Raw genomic sequence first — 15140 nt, 5'->3', positions numbered from 1 at the left:
GGATACACAAGAGGTCAGAGTCACTAACACAGTGGTTCGTGCTATTGCATCAATTCATGAAATCACTTTCTAGAAAGAAAAGTATGCTTGTTATTATGGTACTCAAGAAGACAACTAAACAAAGGAGCAAGTTTAAAAAAAACAACAAACCTAGAATCATAGAATCATACAACACCAATGGAGGCCATTCGACCCATCGTGTCTGACATGAATCAGTCATTCATGAAAGAAAGACTTATGAAATGATACTGAGCGGCCTACGGGTGGCGCTGTCCAGGGAGAGTATAACTACTCGGGCACAGGCCCAGCTTGTGCAGGACATTCTTAACAGGAACTAGTGAAGGACACAACTAGACCTCCATGTTGTAAAACAGTTGATTAAAGCTTTGTTTAACGCTTAGACCAAGTGCCTAGTAGTTTTCTTACGTCAGTGCCTGCGCCGGCTCCTTTGGTACAGCTATCCGATTACTCCCACTCCCCTGCTCTTTCCCCATAGTCCTGCAAATTTCTCCTTTTCAATGTATATATCCAATTCCCTTTTCAAGTATATATAACTTGTACTGAGAAAAAATCCCAAGAGCTTTAAAAAGGAAAAAATGAGCACGTGCTAGAGGGATGCTAGGAGAGGTGACTAAAAGCTTGGTTAAAGATATGTATTTCAAGGAGACTTTAAAAAAAAACTAACGAGCAAGGTCGAGAGGCAGAGGGAGTATCGGGAGGAAATTCCAGAGAGTAGGGCAAACATGGCTGAAGGCTTTGCAAGGGGGAGATAGGAGAGGGGATTCTCAAAAGCCAGAGTCATAGGACCAGGGGGATGTGGGAGCAGACATAGTTGCAGAGGGAGAGTGGGATTAGGCTGTGGAGGGATTTATAGATGAGGATGAGGTTTTTAATTTCTCTTCATTGGGGGACAGGAGTACATCAGGTCATAAGGTTGGAAGTAATGGATGAGTGAGGCTTCCTGCTGGATAGAATCCAAGTGGTGGACTTGTGATGATTGGAAATTTAAGGAGGATGGAGGTCAGGAAGCTGGCAAGGAGAGTGTTGGACAAGTTAAGTCTAGAGATTATGAAGGCATGGATAAGAGATTCTGGGGCATATGGTGGGGCAGAGGTAAGCAATGCTGTGAAGATAGAAATAAGTTGTCTTGGCAATGGACTGGGCATAGGGTCTAAAGCATTGAGCCAAACAGAACAGAGAGATGGGGATCAGCGAGTGATTAGCCAGGGAAAGGGATGGAGTTGATAGCAAGGGAGCAAACTTTTTAAAATCAACTTTCAAAAACGATAGCTTTCAGGCTCCCAGTTGGAGGAAATTCTGGCACATCCATGAATTATTGTCAGACAGGCAGTCTGGGGATGGTGATGGGGTCCTTCTTATACAAGCAAGCATATATTCTTGTACAAAATGTGAATCTCCATATACCTGGGAGCACAGGTATGAAACTTGACTCATATTTTAGAAACTCAATCTGAATTGAGTATTATTGTTTATAATGGGCAATATGGCTGAAGTGACCAGTGCCTAATAAAGATAAATAATTTAACCTGAAGACATGGACTATAGCTGTCATTTAACAACAGTGCCGGAAAACTGAAATAAATCTTTGCTTTTTTTCTCTCCACATTTTTAATGGTATCTGTGACATAAAGACAAATTTCTCAAAAAGAATAGCTCACTTGCTAAGGTAGCTCGGCACTAAAATATGCTGCATGCAGTGACAAATATTTCATACCTTAGCATTTAACCGAAGAAGATAGAGTTTGGTACACTAACTTTTTAAAACCAAGCGCCCTGTTAAATTGAACTTCCAATTCATGAATGATGCCTTGTTAGCTCACTTTAGTCTCCTACAGTCAGACTCTTATAGGACATGCGGGTATACTACAAACTCCATTTGAAATCCTCTTAACCATATGAAAGAGGAATTTCCTGCTGATGCATGTCTCTGCCTGCATGGTTTAGTTCTAATTAGCTTCATAAAGAGCTACTCAATGGGTAATTGTAGAATATTATACTTATCCCACTGATCACAAATTGCATAGTTCACACGTGATAAAATTCAGCTTCTTCTAAAGTGAAATAAAATGATAGGCCACTAAAATTTACGGAATATTTATAGCATGACTTCACAACAGCAAATCACATTAATACAAGCATGCGTCTTAAAAAAATAACTTTTCCCTTGGTGCGAGGTGGCATGATGGCTCAGCGTGTTGGAGCTCTAACCTGCTGTACCCAAGAAGGGCAGGGCATCTGTTATTGCCCGCCGTTACCCACATGGTCAGTTCTTGATCTCAGCCATGCCCCTGTAGCCATTCAGCCGAGACAATGCACCCGCCCACGGGGGAAGAAATGAAGAGCAGAGAGAAAGCCACTCCTGGCCACTCTCAGGCCCCTCCTAGCAGCTAGCTAAAGAGCAGAATTGGCGGGGGGTGGGGTGGGGGCAGACGCCTGGGACCAAGGATGGTGCGTGTTATGGGGAGACTTTAAAAGGGGAAAATGGAGAAGTAAATTCTTCAAGTTTAAAAATAACTTTTTTCTTTCATTTTTATAAGCGCAGAAGATGCTTTCATAGCTCCATAGTTACGTGAACCTAATTCTACCATTTTTGCCATGTGTTTGAGCAGCAAGAGAATTTGACAGAGTGCCACTCAAAACTCTTAGCAATACCAGCAGATTTTCCATGGTTTTGCTCACGGAGAACTAGAGTCATATCGCTGAAAACAGAGGGGAGAGGCTGGTCGGAATGATTGCTGGGGTGTGGAAGTGGGGGTAGAGATGCACAGCTCCACTGAAAGAGACTATGCTGTAAATATATTTTGATTGCTTCCTGGAACATAAATAAGTAAATAGTACTTTCTTTGCCCATTATAAGTAAGGAATTAAATAAATGATTTATATAAAAATAAATCTCAATATTATTGATATTAGTTGCCTTTACTGTTGATTTTAAGGGTATGAGTTTTAGAGTGAAGGCCAAGAAATATATAAAACTTGAGAAAACATTTCAGGGCTATGGGGGAAGAGCAAGGGAGTGGGACTAATTGGATAGTGCTTTCAAAGAGCCGGCACAGGTAGAATGGGCTGAATGGCCTCTTTCTGTGCTATATGTTTCTATGATTCTATGAAAAAATTTAACTAATTTGCATTGTTTCATCTTCAACAAATATTTCTGAAACCATCTTTACTATTGCAAAAAAGTTCTGCTTAACAATAGGTTTAAATTAGGACTGTTACTGAGAACCTTTCACCAAATTTAAATAATGGTAGTCCTTCCAGGAATTGCTATTGTTCATACGAGTCCTGTCGGTTTTTGAGTTTTGAGGCAAACAAATACAAATCAAAGGAAATGTGGCTGGTGTAATTAGAATCATAATCATAGAAGAATTCAGCACAGAAGGAGGCAATTCGGCCCATCGTGCCTGTGCCAGTTCTTTGAAAGAGCTCTCCAAATAGACCCACTCCCCTGCTCTTTCCCCATAGCCTTGCAACTTTTTCCTCTTCAAGTATTTATCCAATTCCCTTTTGAAAGTTACTATTTAATTGGCTTCTACCACCATTTCAGGCAGTGCATTTCAAATCATAACAACTTGATGTGTGAAAAAAACTCTCCTCATCTCCCCTCTGGTTCTTTTGCCAATTACCTTCCATCTGACCCTCTGGTTACCGATCTTCCCACCAGTGGAAACAGTTTCTCCCTATTTACTCCATCTAAATCCCTCATAATTTTGATCACCTTTGTTAAATCTCCCCTTAACCTTCTCTTCTTCAAGGAGAACAATCCCAGGTTCTTTACCCTCTCCACATAACTTAAGTCCCTCCTCCTTGGTACCATTCTAGTAAATCTCCTCTGCACCCTCTCCAAGGCCTTGACATCCTTCCTCACCTGTGGTGCCCAGAATTGGACACAATACTCTAGCTGAGGCCTAACCACTGATTTATAAAGGTTCAGCATAACTTCCTTGCTTTTGTGCTCTCTGGGCTCGATTTTGTCATTGGGGAGCTTTTGGAGGCGGGACTCCCACCTTTTGGGTTTTAGTCCCGCCTCCATCAACTTGTGGCCAACCCATTCTATTTTCCCTTGATTGACCTGGTTACTGGTGACGTCAGCTTTTGACAGATGAAAAATCAGCGTTTGACAGCTCTGTGAAGCTATCAAACACTGACAATCTGTCTTCTAACCTGAGTCCTTCTACTCAGACTCAGTTAGCGAGCTCTCCAGACCAGAAAGCAGAGGCTGCAGCTTTTGACCGTTCAGCGGCCATTCTGCTTTCTGTGCCGGTGAGCTGAGGGACTCCCGAGAACTGAAGGAAGGAAGCCTGCAGGAGAAAGTAAAGGTAAGTAAAACTTATTTAAACACTTTACACTTACCTCACACACTTACCCCTACACACATGCACCCATCACTCACCTGCACAACGGACATCTTGACCCCTCCAACCCCTGCAGACCGACGGTCCGCCTTGCTAACTTGGCGTGGTTCGGAGCCATCGGACAGCCCACACTTCAGGGCTAAAAATAGGGATTAGGCAAAAAACTGCCTGTTAACTACCTGTTAACAGGCAATTAATTGGTACTAATCCCCTTCCCGCCTCGGGGAGGCGGCTCCCAGTACAGGTCGGGTACCCGCCTCCTGGGACATTGGCACGGAGGCGGGTTGGGGGCGGGATGGGTTCCTGCCCCCCGATTCTGCAATTTTCCCACCACTCCTGCCTCCAAACCCGCCTCCTCGGGGCTTGGAAAATCGAGCCCTATGCCTCTGTTTCGAAAGCCAAGGATCCCATATGCTTTTTTTAACAGCCGTATCAACTTGTCCTGCCACCTTCAAAAATTTGTGTACGTAAAGCCCCAGGTCTCTCTGTTCCTGCATTCCCTTTAAAATTGTACCATTTAGTTTATATTGCCTCTCTTCATTCTTCCTTCTAAATGCATCATTTCATACTTCTCTGCTTTAAATTTCATCTGCCATGTGTCTGCTCATTTCACCAGTCTGTCTATGTCCTCCTGAAGTCTGCTACTCTCCTCACTGTTTACTACATTTTCGAGTTTCATGTCATCTGCAAACTTTGAAATTCTGCCCTGCATACTCAAGTCCAAGTCATTAATAGATATCAAAAAGAGCAGTGGTCCTAAATCCGACCCCTGGGGGACACTACTGTATATTTCCCTTCAGTCTGAATAACAACTGTTTACCACTACTCTCTGCTTTGTGTCCCTTAGCCAATTTTGTATTCACACTTCCACTGCCCCTTTAATCCTACGAGCCTCAATTTTGCTAAATAGTCCATTGGCCCAGAAATTTGGGTCGGGGGCTTCCTGCGGGTGTAAGCCCCCAACCTGCACTTACCTTGCGCGCCGGCCGTTGAGCTGTGGGCCCCTGTGGAATTCTGATCCTGGGCCTGCTCCAACTGCCGGCGCGCAGTGCTTGCGTATCCAAGGGGCGCAGCTAGTTCGATGCGTCCCCTGGGATCACGTGGGCCATGGGGAGCCAATCGGAGCAGGGAATGCCCATTCATCAAAACTTAGAAATACTACGGGCCCCAAAACATCACTAAATCTTCAAATAAATTTTAAAAAAACATTACATTTTTTAAATAAACTATAAATTACATGAAATAACTATTTTAAACAATAATTTAAATTTTTGAAAAAAATAATTTTATTTTCTAACAGGGCTAAGAATAAACTTACCTTGCTTTAAAGTATTTAAAAATAATAAACCTGTGGAAAAAATGTTTTAATTTTAATTAATTCACCACTTACCTTGTAAAAAGCAAGCCTTACAACTGCTTTTTAGATGTGTAACTTCTGGAGACTTACCCTCCCGGGAAAACCTGCAAAAAAAACCTTAAGTTCGCTGCGCACACGCAGCCTCTCCTGCGCATGTGCGTTCGACCTCTGAACCCCTTCCTTCAGGGGAACGGAAGTGCCGGTTTCCCGCACATGCACAGTGCATGCACGAAACCGGCACTTCCATTGGGCCTACGGGTGAGTACCCCGTGCGTACCCACCCGTGACGACACGAATTTCTGGGCCATCATGTGTCACTTTATCAAACGCCTTTTGAAAGTATATACATAACATCAACCACAGTACCTTCATCAACACTCTCCGTTACTTCATCAAAGAACTCAATCAAGTTTGTCAGACATGATTTGCCTTCCACAAGTCTGTGCTGTCATTTATTACCCCATGTTTTTCCAAGTGACAATTAATTATGTCCCGGATTATGGTCTCTAATAGTTTCCTCACCACTTGACTTGTCTGAGATTTATCCATTTCCCCTTTTTTAAATGGGGTGAAAATTCCATTCCTTTGGCACCACTCCCATATCTAAGGAGGATTGGAAGATTGTAACCAGAGCCTCCATTATTTCCATCCTTACTTCCCTCAGCAACCTAGGATGCATCCCATCTGTACCCGGTAACTTCTACTTTGAGTGCTGCCAACCTTTTAAGTACCTCCTTTGTATCTATTTTTATGCTATCCAATTTCTCTACTACCTCCTGCTTTACTGTGACATCGGTAGCATCCTCTTCTTTTGAGAAGACAGATGCAAAGCGCACATTTAGTACTTCAGCCATGCTTTCTGCCTCTACAAGATTTCCTTTTTGGACCCTAATTGGCCCACTCTTTCTCTGACTATCGTTTTACTATTTATATGATTATAAAAACTGTCAGTGTTCCCTTTTATGTTACCGCTAATCTTTCCTCATGCACTCTCTTTGTCCCTCTTATTTCCTTTTCCACTTCTCCTCTGTGCTTTTTGTATTCTGCTTGATTCTACTGTATAATTAATCTGACATTTATCCTTTTTCTGTTACATTTTAATTTTAATCTCTCTGTCATTAGTCATCCAGGGAGCTATAGCTTTGGATGCCCTTCCTTTCCCCCTCATAGGAATGTGTCTAGTCTGTACCCAAACCATCTCCTCTTTGAAGGCCTCCCATTGCTCATTTACTGTTTTACCTGCCAATTTTAATTGGACGGAACTGCTGCCAATGACAAAGTATTTGCCCACGTGCAGTACCAGTGTTTTTTTGTTTGTTGTCACCGGATTTCCCACAGGTTGGTGAGAAAGGTGAGGGGTGGAAATTTCAGGTATTGTGAGATCTGTAATGTGACTTGAAGGTGATATTAAGATGTTGTCAGCTTGTGAGAGTTTTATTGCACTCTCACGGAGTGTGTTTATCGCTATCAGGTCCTCTGTCTGCTGTGGTTTGAACACGCGGCTGGGGAACAAAATGCAGGCGCAGGATGTTAGGATTTAATCGGCTGGGAAAAGGATCATTGAGCAAGAGTAGAGACGGTGTGGAGAGATAGAGAGAGGAGGGCTAGACAGAGAGCCTGGGGAGGATAACGAGAGGGAGGGTGGAGAAGGAACGCGAGAAGAGAGAGAGCATGGCAGCAGTGTGATCAATTCATCAGAATGAACTGCTAAAGCTTCCAGTACAATTTAACAAGGAAATGTGACTTGAAGGTGATATTAGGATGTTGCCATCTTGTGAGAGTTTCAGTGTACTCTCGCCGAGTGTGCTTATTGCTATCAGCTCCTCTGCCGGTTGTGGAGAACGTTACTTTTCATATTTGGAACCTGACAGAATGCTTCTGTGCAGCTTCCGGTAGCTTCCAGTTCGTTGGCAGTAGTCACTCCGATCTTAATTTGCAATATACCTGGGCCAGATCCCTTTTCAGCTCACCGAAATTAGCCCACTTCCAGTTGAGTATCTTCACCTTTGATTGTTCCTTGTCCTTTACCAGAACTGCTCTAAACCTAATGATATTGTGATCACTGTTTCCCGAATGCTCTCTCACTGAAACCTGCTCCACTTGCCCCACTTCATTCCCCAGAACTAGATCCAGCACGGTTTCCTTCCTCGCTGGGCTGGAAAAATACTGATCAAGAAAGTTGTCCTGTACACATTTCAGGCATTCCTCCCTGTTGTTGCCCTTTACACTCCCCCCACCCCCCGACCCCCCAGCCTATATTAGGATAATTGAAGTCTCCCATTATCACTACTCTATTGTTTTTACATCTTTCTGAAATTTGCTTGCAGATTTGCTTCTCCACCTCCTTCCGACTTTGCTTGAAATACTTTACAAAATATAAAGACCTGTTTTGAGTCATTCCTGCCTATGTCAGTCCTCATTCACTAGCTTTCTCCTCAGCTGTATCTGTGTATTTGGCTTTCTTACTGTGCTTACCAGCTTTAGCTGGGGGAGGACAGCAAGTATATAGCATACACCATTTTTCCTTTCAAAAGTTGCCTCAGGAAAAGTTGAAGATTTCTGGCTTTTCCTTGATTTACTGTATTATACATATATATATATATATATACACATATATAAAGACATTCAAATGACTCTAGCTGCTTCTAATAATGGCTTCCCTGGGGATTTTAACCGGCAGTGATTTCCCATCAATACAGGGGAGTGAAAGAGCAGGTTAAGGCTTACAAATAGCAAGTCCTGGCATTGCTGTGTGAACGGTTAGCCTTGCCAATCACAAAAATAATTTCTGCAAGTTGCAGGAACAAATGTTGGTCGAGAGCTACAGTCTACAACCCAGTAAGCCTCTCCAACTGGGTGTGATTGGTCTGCCAAACTCATGAATTTCAGGCTCAGGCTTCTCACATAGGCACAGACCTCGGAAAGAAAACATTGCTAAAGGCATTTTAATACTGAAAAGGAAAGCTTATGGGTGGGTAAATTTAACTGGTTTTTAAAAAAAGCTTTAGTAAGGTAAGAGAAGACAAAAGATTTTCAAACAATATTTTGAATTTAATTGGTTCATGTTCTATCTAGTTAATTGCAGAATATTTCTAAATTTTTCAAACGACTGAAAGACATTCATAAAATTTACCAATAATCGTGGCCAACTAAACACTTTAGAAATAATCTAATGCTAATAAGCATTCTAATACATAGGATTACTACCACCTGAACTGATGTGACCTAAATCCCACCCTACTGATATTTTCAAGATGGCAACCAGAGAATTGTGACAAGGATGTGAGCAAGAGAGGGCTGAAAGAGAGGCATATAAACAGAACTAAAACATTTTACAATAGATTACATAGAATATACAACATAGAAACAGGTCATTCGGCCCAACCAGTCCACGCCAGTGATGGAACTAAAAGATGACAAGTCCCCTGGACAAGATGGCCTGCATCCCAGGGTCTTAAAAGAAGTGGCTACAGAGATAGTGGATGCATTGGTTGCAATATACCAAAATTCCCTGGACTCTGGAGAGGCCGCAGCGGATTGGAAAACTGCAAATGTAACACCCCTATTTAAGAAAGGAGGGAGACAGAAAGCAGGAAACTATAGTCCAGTTAGCCTAACATCTGTCGTTGGGAAAATGCTGGAGTCCTTCATTAAGGAAGCAGTAGCAGGGCATTTGGAAAATCATAATGCAGTCAAGCAGAGTCAGCATGGTTTTATGAAAGGGAAATCATGTTTAACAAACTTGCTGGAGTTCTTTGAGGAGGTAATGAGCAGGGTGGACAAAGGTGAGCCAGTGGATGTGGTGTCTTTGGATTTCCAGAAGGCATTCGATAAGGTGCCACATAAAAGGTTACTGCATAAGATAAGAGCTCACAGAACTGGGGGTAATATATTGGCCCAGAACTTCGGGTCGGGGGCTTCCCGCGGGTGCAAGCCTCCGACCTGCACTTAACTAGCGCGCTGGCCGTTGAGCTGTGGGCCCAGGTGGGATTCCGATCCTGGGCCTCCTCCAACTGCCTGCGTGCAGTGCTTGTGTATGCCAGGGGCGCAGTTAGTTCGATGCGTCCCCTGGGATCAGGTGGGCCATGGAGAGCCAATGGTAGCAGGGAACACTTCATTCATAAGTTTGACAGGAAGAGCTGTCAAACCTATAAATACTATAAGCCCCAAAACATCACTAAAACTTCAAATAATTTTTTTTTTAAATCACATTTTTAAAATAACTATAAATTACATGAAATAACTATTTTAAACAATAATTTAAATTTTTGAAAAAATTAATTACATTCATTTTCTAATGGGGCTAAAAATAAACTTACCTTTCTTTAAAGTATTTAAAAATAATAAACCTGTGGAAAAAAGTTTTAATTGTAATTAATTCACCACTTACCCTGTTAAAAGCAGGCCTTGCACCTGCTTTTTAAAAGTGTAACTGTTGGAGACTTACCCTCCCGGAGAAACCTGCAAAAAAAACGTAAGTTCGATGCGCACGCGCTGCCTCTCCGGCGCACGCATTTCACCTGTCAACCCCTTCTATCAGGGGTACGGAAGTGCCGGTTTCCCGCACATGCGCAGTGCATGCACGAAACCGGCACTTTCGTTGGGCCTACAAGTGAGTACCCCATGCGTACTCACGCGATGGGACCCGAATTTCTGGGCAATTAGCTTGGATAGAGAATTGGCTAACTAACAGAAAGCAGAGAGTCGGGATAAATGGGTCATTTTCCAGTTGGCAATCGGTAACTAGTGGGGTGCCACAGGGATCGGTGCTGGGGCCTCAACTATTTACAATCTACATTAATTACTTGGATGAAGGGACTGAGTGTAATGTAGCCAAGTTTGCGGATGATACAAAGATGGGTGGGGAAGCAAGTTGTGCAGAGGACTCAAAGAACCTGCAAAGGAATATAGACAGGCTAAGTGAGTGGGCAAACATTTGGCAGATGGAGTATAATGTGGGAAAGTGCGAGGTTATACACTTTGGCAGGAAAAAAAAAAGCAAATTATTATTTAAATGGAGAGAGATTACAAAATGCTGCAGTTCAGAGGGACCTGGGGGTCCTTGTGCATGACATACAAAAAGTTAGCATGCAGGTACAGCAAGTAATCAAAAAGGCAAATGGAATGTTGGCCTTTATTTCAGAGGGGTTGGAGTATAAAAGCAGGGAAGTCTTGCTACAACTGTACAGGGTATTGGTGAGAACACACCTCAAGTACTGCATACAGTTTTGGTCTCTTTATTTAAGGAAGGATATACTTGCATTGGAGGCAGTTCAGGGACGATTCACTCGGTTAATTCCAGAGATGAGGGTGTTGACTTATGAGGAAAGGTTGAGCAGGCTGGGCCTATACTCATTGGAATTTTGAAGAATGAGAGGTTATCTTATTGAAACATATAATATACTGAGGGGGCTCGACAAGGTAGATGCAGAGAGGATGTTTCCCCTCGTGGGGAAATCTAGAATGCGGGGGGCACAGTTTCAGAATAAAGGGTCGCCCTTTTAGAACTGAAATGAGGAAGAATTTCTTCTCTCAGAGGGTCGTAAATCTGTGGAATTCTTTGCCCCAGAGAGCTATGAAATTCTCTGCCCCAGAGAGCTATGGAATTCTCTGCCCCAGAGAGCTATGGAATTCTCTGCCCCAGAGAGCTATGGAATTCTCTGCCCCAGAGAGCTGTGGAATTCTCTGCCCCAGAGAGCTATGGAATTCTCTGCCCCAGAGAGCTATGGAATTCTCTGCCCCAGAGAGCTATGGAATTCTCTGCCCCAGAGAGCTATGGAATTCTCTGCCCCAGAGAGCTATGAAATTCTCTGCCCCAGAGAGCTGTGGAATTCTCTGCCCCAGAGAGCTGTGGAGGCTGAGTCATTAAATACATTATAAGGTGGAGAGAGACAATTTTTTGCAAGATAAGGGAGTGAAGGGTTATGGGGAGCAGGCTGGGAAGTGGCTTTGAGCCCAAGATCAGCCATGATCGTATTGAATGGCGGAGCAGGCTCGAGGGGCCAAGTGGTCTTTTCCTGCTCCTATTTCTTATGTTCTTATGCTCCACTCGAGCCTCCTCCCGTCTTTCCTCATATCAGCATTAACCCTCTATTCCCTTCTCCTTCATATTCTAGCTTTCCCTTAAATGCCTCTATACTATTTGCCTCAACTACTCCCTATGGTATTCTCACCACTTACTGGGTAAAGAAGTTTATTCTAAACTCCTTGGGGGAGAAATTCGGTTGCTTAGCGCCTCCCGATAGAGCCTCCGGGGGGAGCGCTAACAAGGAGCTAGAAACTTAGTGCCCGAGCGCAGTGATTTTAGCGCCGCTCTCGAAATTGACCAGTTATTTTGCGACGGCGCTATACACTACCACCACAATCTCCTGCGCCCACAGATCATGACATCAGTCAAGCGTGTAACGCCCCGGTAGCGCCCCAGACCGGATATTGAGTTGCGCCCCCTGCCTTAGCGCCTGCCGCTAGGAGCAACAGATCGAGGAAAACGCAGAGACTAGGGTCCTGAATTTAAATAAAGGAAACTACGATGGTCTGAGGAGCGAGTTGGGTAGAATTGATTGGGGAATGGTACTCAAAGGGTTGACGGTGGATAGGCAATGGCAAACATTCAAAGACCGAATGGATGAGCTACAGAATTTGTTCATCCCAGTTTGGCATAAAAATAAAACAAAAAAGGTGACTCAACCGTGGCTAACAAGGAGAGGACATATAAATTGGGTAGAAAAAGCAATAATCCTGATGATTGGCAGCACTTTAGGAGTCAACAAAGGAGGACAAAGGGATTAATTAAGAAAGGGAAAATAGAATATGAGAGTAAGCTAGCTGAGAACATAAAAACTGACTGTAAAAGCTTTTATAGATGTGAAGAGAAAAAGATTGGTGAAGTCAAGCGTAGGTCCCTTACAGTCAGAATCAGGGGAATTTATAATGGGAAACAAGGAAATGGCAGACCAACTAAATACATACTTTGGTTCTGTCTTCACAAAGGAGGACACACATAACCTCCCAGAGATGCCGGGGAACATAGGGTCTGATGAGAGGGAGGAACTGAAAGAAATCAGTATCTGTAGGGAAATGGTGTTAGGAAAATTGATGGGACTGAAGGCCGATAAATCCCCAGGGCCTGATGGTCTACATCCCAGGGTACTTAAGGAAGTGGCCCTAGAGATAGTAGATGCATTGCTGGTCATCTTCCAGAACTCGATAGACTCTGGAACAGTACCCATGGATTGGAGGGTAGCTAATGTTACCCCACTATTCAAAAAAGGTGGCAGAGAAAAAGCAGGGAATTATAGACCGGTAAGCCTGACATCGGTAGTGGGGAAAATGCTAGAGTCTATTATAAAAGATGTAATAGCAGAGCACTTGGAAAGCAGTGACAGGATCGGACAAAGTCAACATGGATTTACAAAAGGTAAATCATGCTTGACTAATCTAGTGGAATTTTTTGAGGATGTAACTGGTCAAATATATAAGGGAGAACCAATGGATGTGGTGTATTTGGACTTTCAGAAGGCTTTTGATAAGGTCCCACATAAGAGATTAGCATGCAAAATTAAGGCACAAGGGATTGGGGGCAAGGTATTGACTTGGATAGAGAACTGGTTGGTGGACAGAAAGCAAAGAGTTGGAATAAACGGGTCGTTTTCCGAGTGGCAGGCAGTGACTAGTGGGGTACCGCAAGGATCGGTCCTAGGACCCCAGCTGTTCACAATATATATTAATGATCTGGACGAGGGAATTGGATGTAATATCTCCAAATTTGCAGACGACACAAAGCTGGGTGGGAGGGTAAGCTGTGAGGAGGATGTCATGAAACTCCAGTACGATTTGGACAGGTTGGGTGATTGGGCAGAAACATGGCAAATGCACTATAATGTGGATAAATGTGAGGTTATCCACTTTGGTGGCAAAAACAGGAAGGCAGATTATTATTTGAATGGCAATAGGTTGGGAGAAGGGGGAGTGCAAAGAGACCTGGGTGTTATTGTGCACCAGTCGCTGAAGGTAAGCATGCAGGTGCAGCAGGCGGTTAAGAAGGCAAATGGTATGTTGGCCTTCGTAGCAAGAGGGTTCGAGTACAAGAGCAAGGATGTCTTGCTGCTGTTGTACAGGGCCTTGGTGAGGCCGCACCTTGAGTATTGTGTGCAGTTTTGGTCACCTTACTTGAGGAAGGATGTTCTTGCCATGGAGGGAGTGCAGCGAAGATTCACCAGGCTGATACCTGGGATGGCAGGAATGACGTACGAGGAGAGATTGTGTCGATTGGGCTTATACCCACTGGAGTTTAGAAGATTGAGAGGGGGTCTCATCGAAACCTATAAAATTCTGTCAGGTCTGGACAGACTAGATGCAGAAAGGATGTTTCTGATGGCCGGGGAGTCCAGAACCAGGGGTCATAGTCAAAGTATGAGGGGTAAGCCATTTAGGACAGAAATGAGGAGGAATTTCTTCACCCAGAGAGTGGTGAACCTGTGGAATTCTCTGCCACAGAGGGCGGTGGAGTCCAGTTCATTAAATATATTCACGAAAGAGTTGGATATGTTTCTTGAGGCTAAAGGGATCAAGGGATATGGGGAGAAGGCAGGGACAGGGTACTCAATTTGGATGATCAGCCATGATCTCATTGAATGGCGGAGCAGGCTCGAAGGGCCGAATGGCCTACTCCTGCTCCTATCTTCTATGTTTCTATGTTTTTCAAGTCGGGAAGGGGCTGGGGGAGCGCTATTTAAAGGCGGGCGCTTCCTGCCTTTGCTTATTGGGAAATATTTTGGTTTTATCGCTGTCCTAAGGAGTTTTGTCCCTCAGCACCACTTTTGAGGTTTCTAAATGCCGAGCTCTTTCGGTGGGCCTATCCATTAGTGCTTCCAACACAATTGTTTTTGAGGTCTCTCCAGGCCGAGATTCAAGGGTGCAATGAGCAGGGAGTGGCTGGCCAGCAAGATGGCCCCTGCCCTTTAAGAACTGGACGGCGCTAGTGTGTCTGGCTTCCATGGTAATGGACACCGCCTGAGCTTCGGTAGTCCTCTGAGGTAGCGCCTCGCTCCCTGACGTTTGCGTCTTAAGAGAGGTGTGTAGCGTCTGATTTAACGCTCAAATCACCTCCAGGGGGCGATAGAGGCGAATTTTGCAGCCGAAGGCAATAATTAGCGCCGGGTGCTAAACTTTGCGCCCAGCTGATATTAGTGCCCCAAAATGGGCGATACCGAATTTTTCCCTCCTTATTTGATTTCTTGGTAACTATCTTATATTGATGGCCTCTAGTTTTGCACTTCCCCACAAATGGAAACACTGGCCGGAATTTTCTGGGGTGGCGGGTCAGGTGGGAAGGTTGTTATTTTTGACAGCGGCCATCCCGCTCCTAATCGCCTTTCCCCCAGGCGGAGCCGACCCGACCGGCAGTG

The sequence above is a fragment of the Somniosus microcephalus genome, chromosome 2 (genome assembly GCF_052327205.1).
Source record: "Somniosus microcephalus isolate GS21.2 chromosome 2, FLI_Smic_1.0, whole genome shotgun sequence".
Lineage (NCBI taxonomy): Eukaryota > Metazoa > Chordata > Chondrichthyes > Squaliformes > Somniosidae > Somniosus > Somniosus microcephalus.
Note: the sequence above shows the minus strand (reverse complement) of the source record.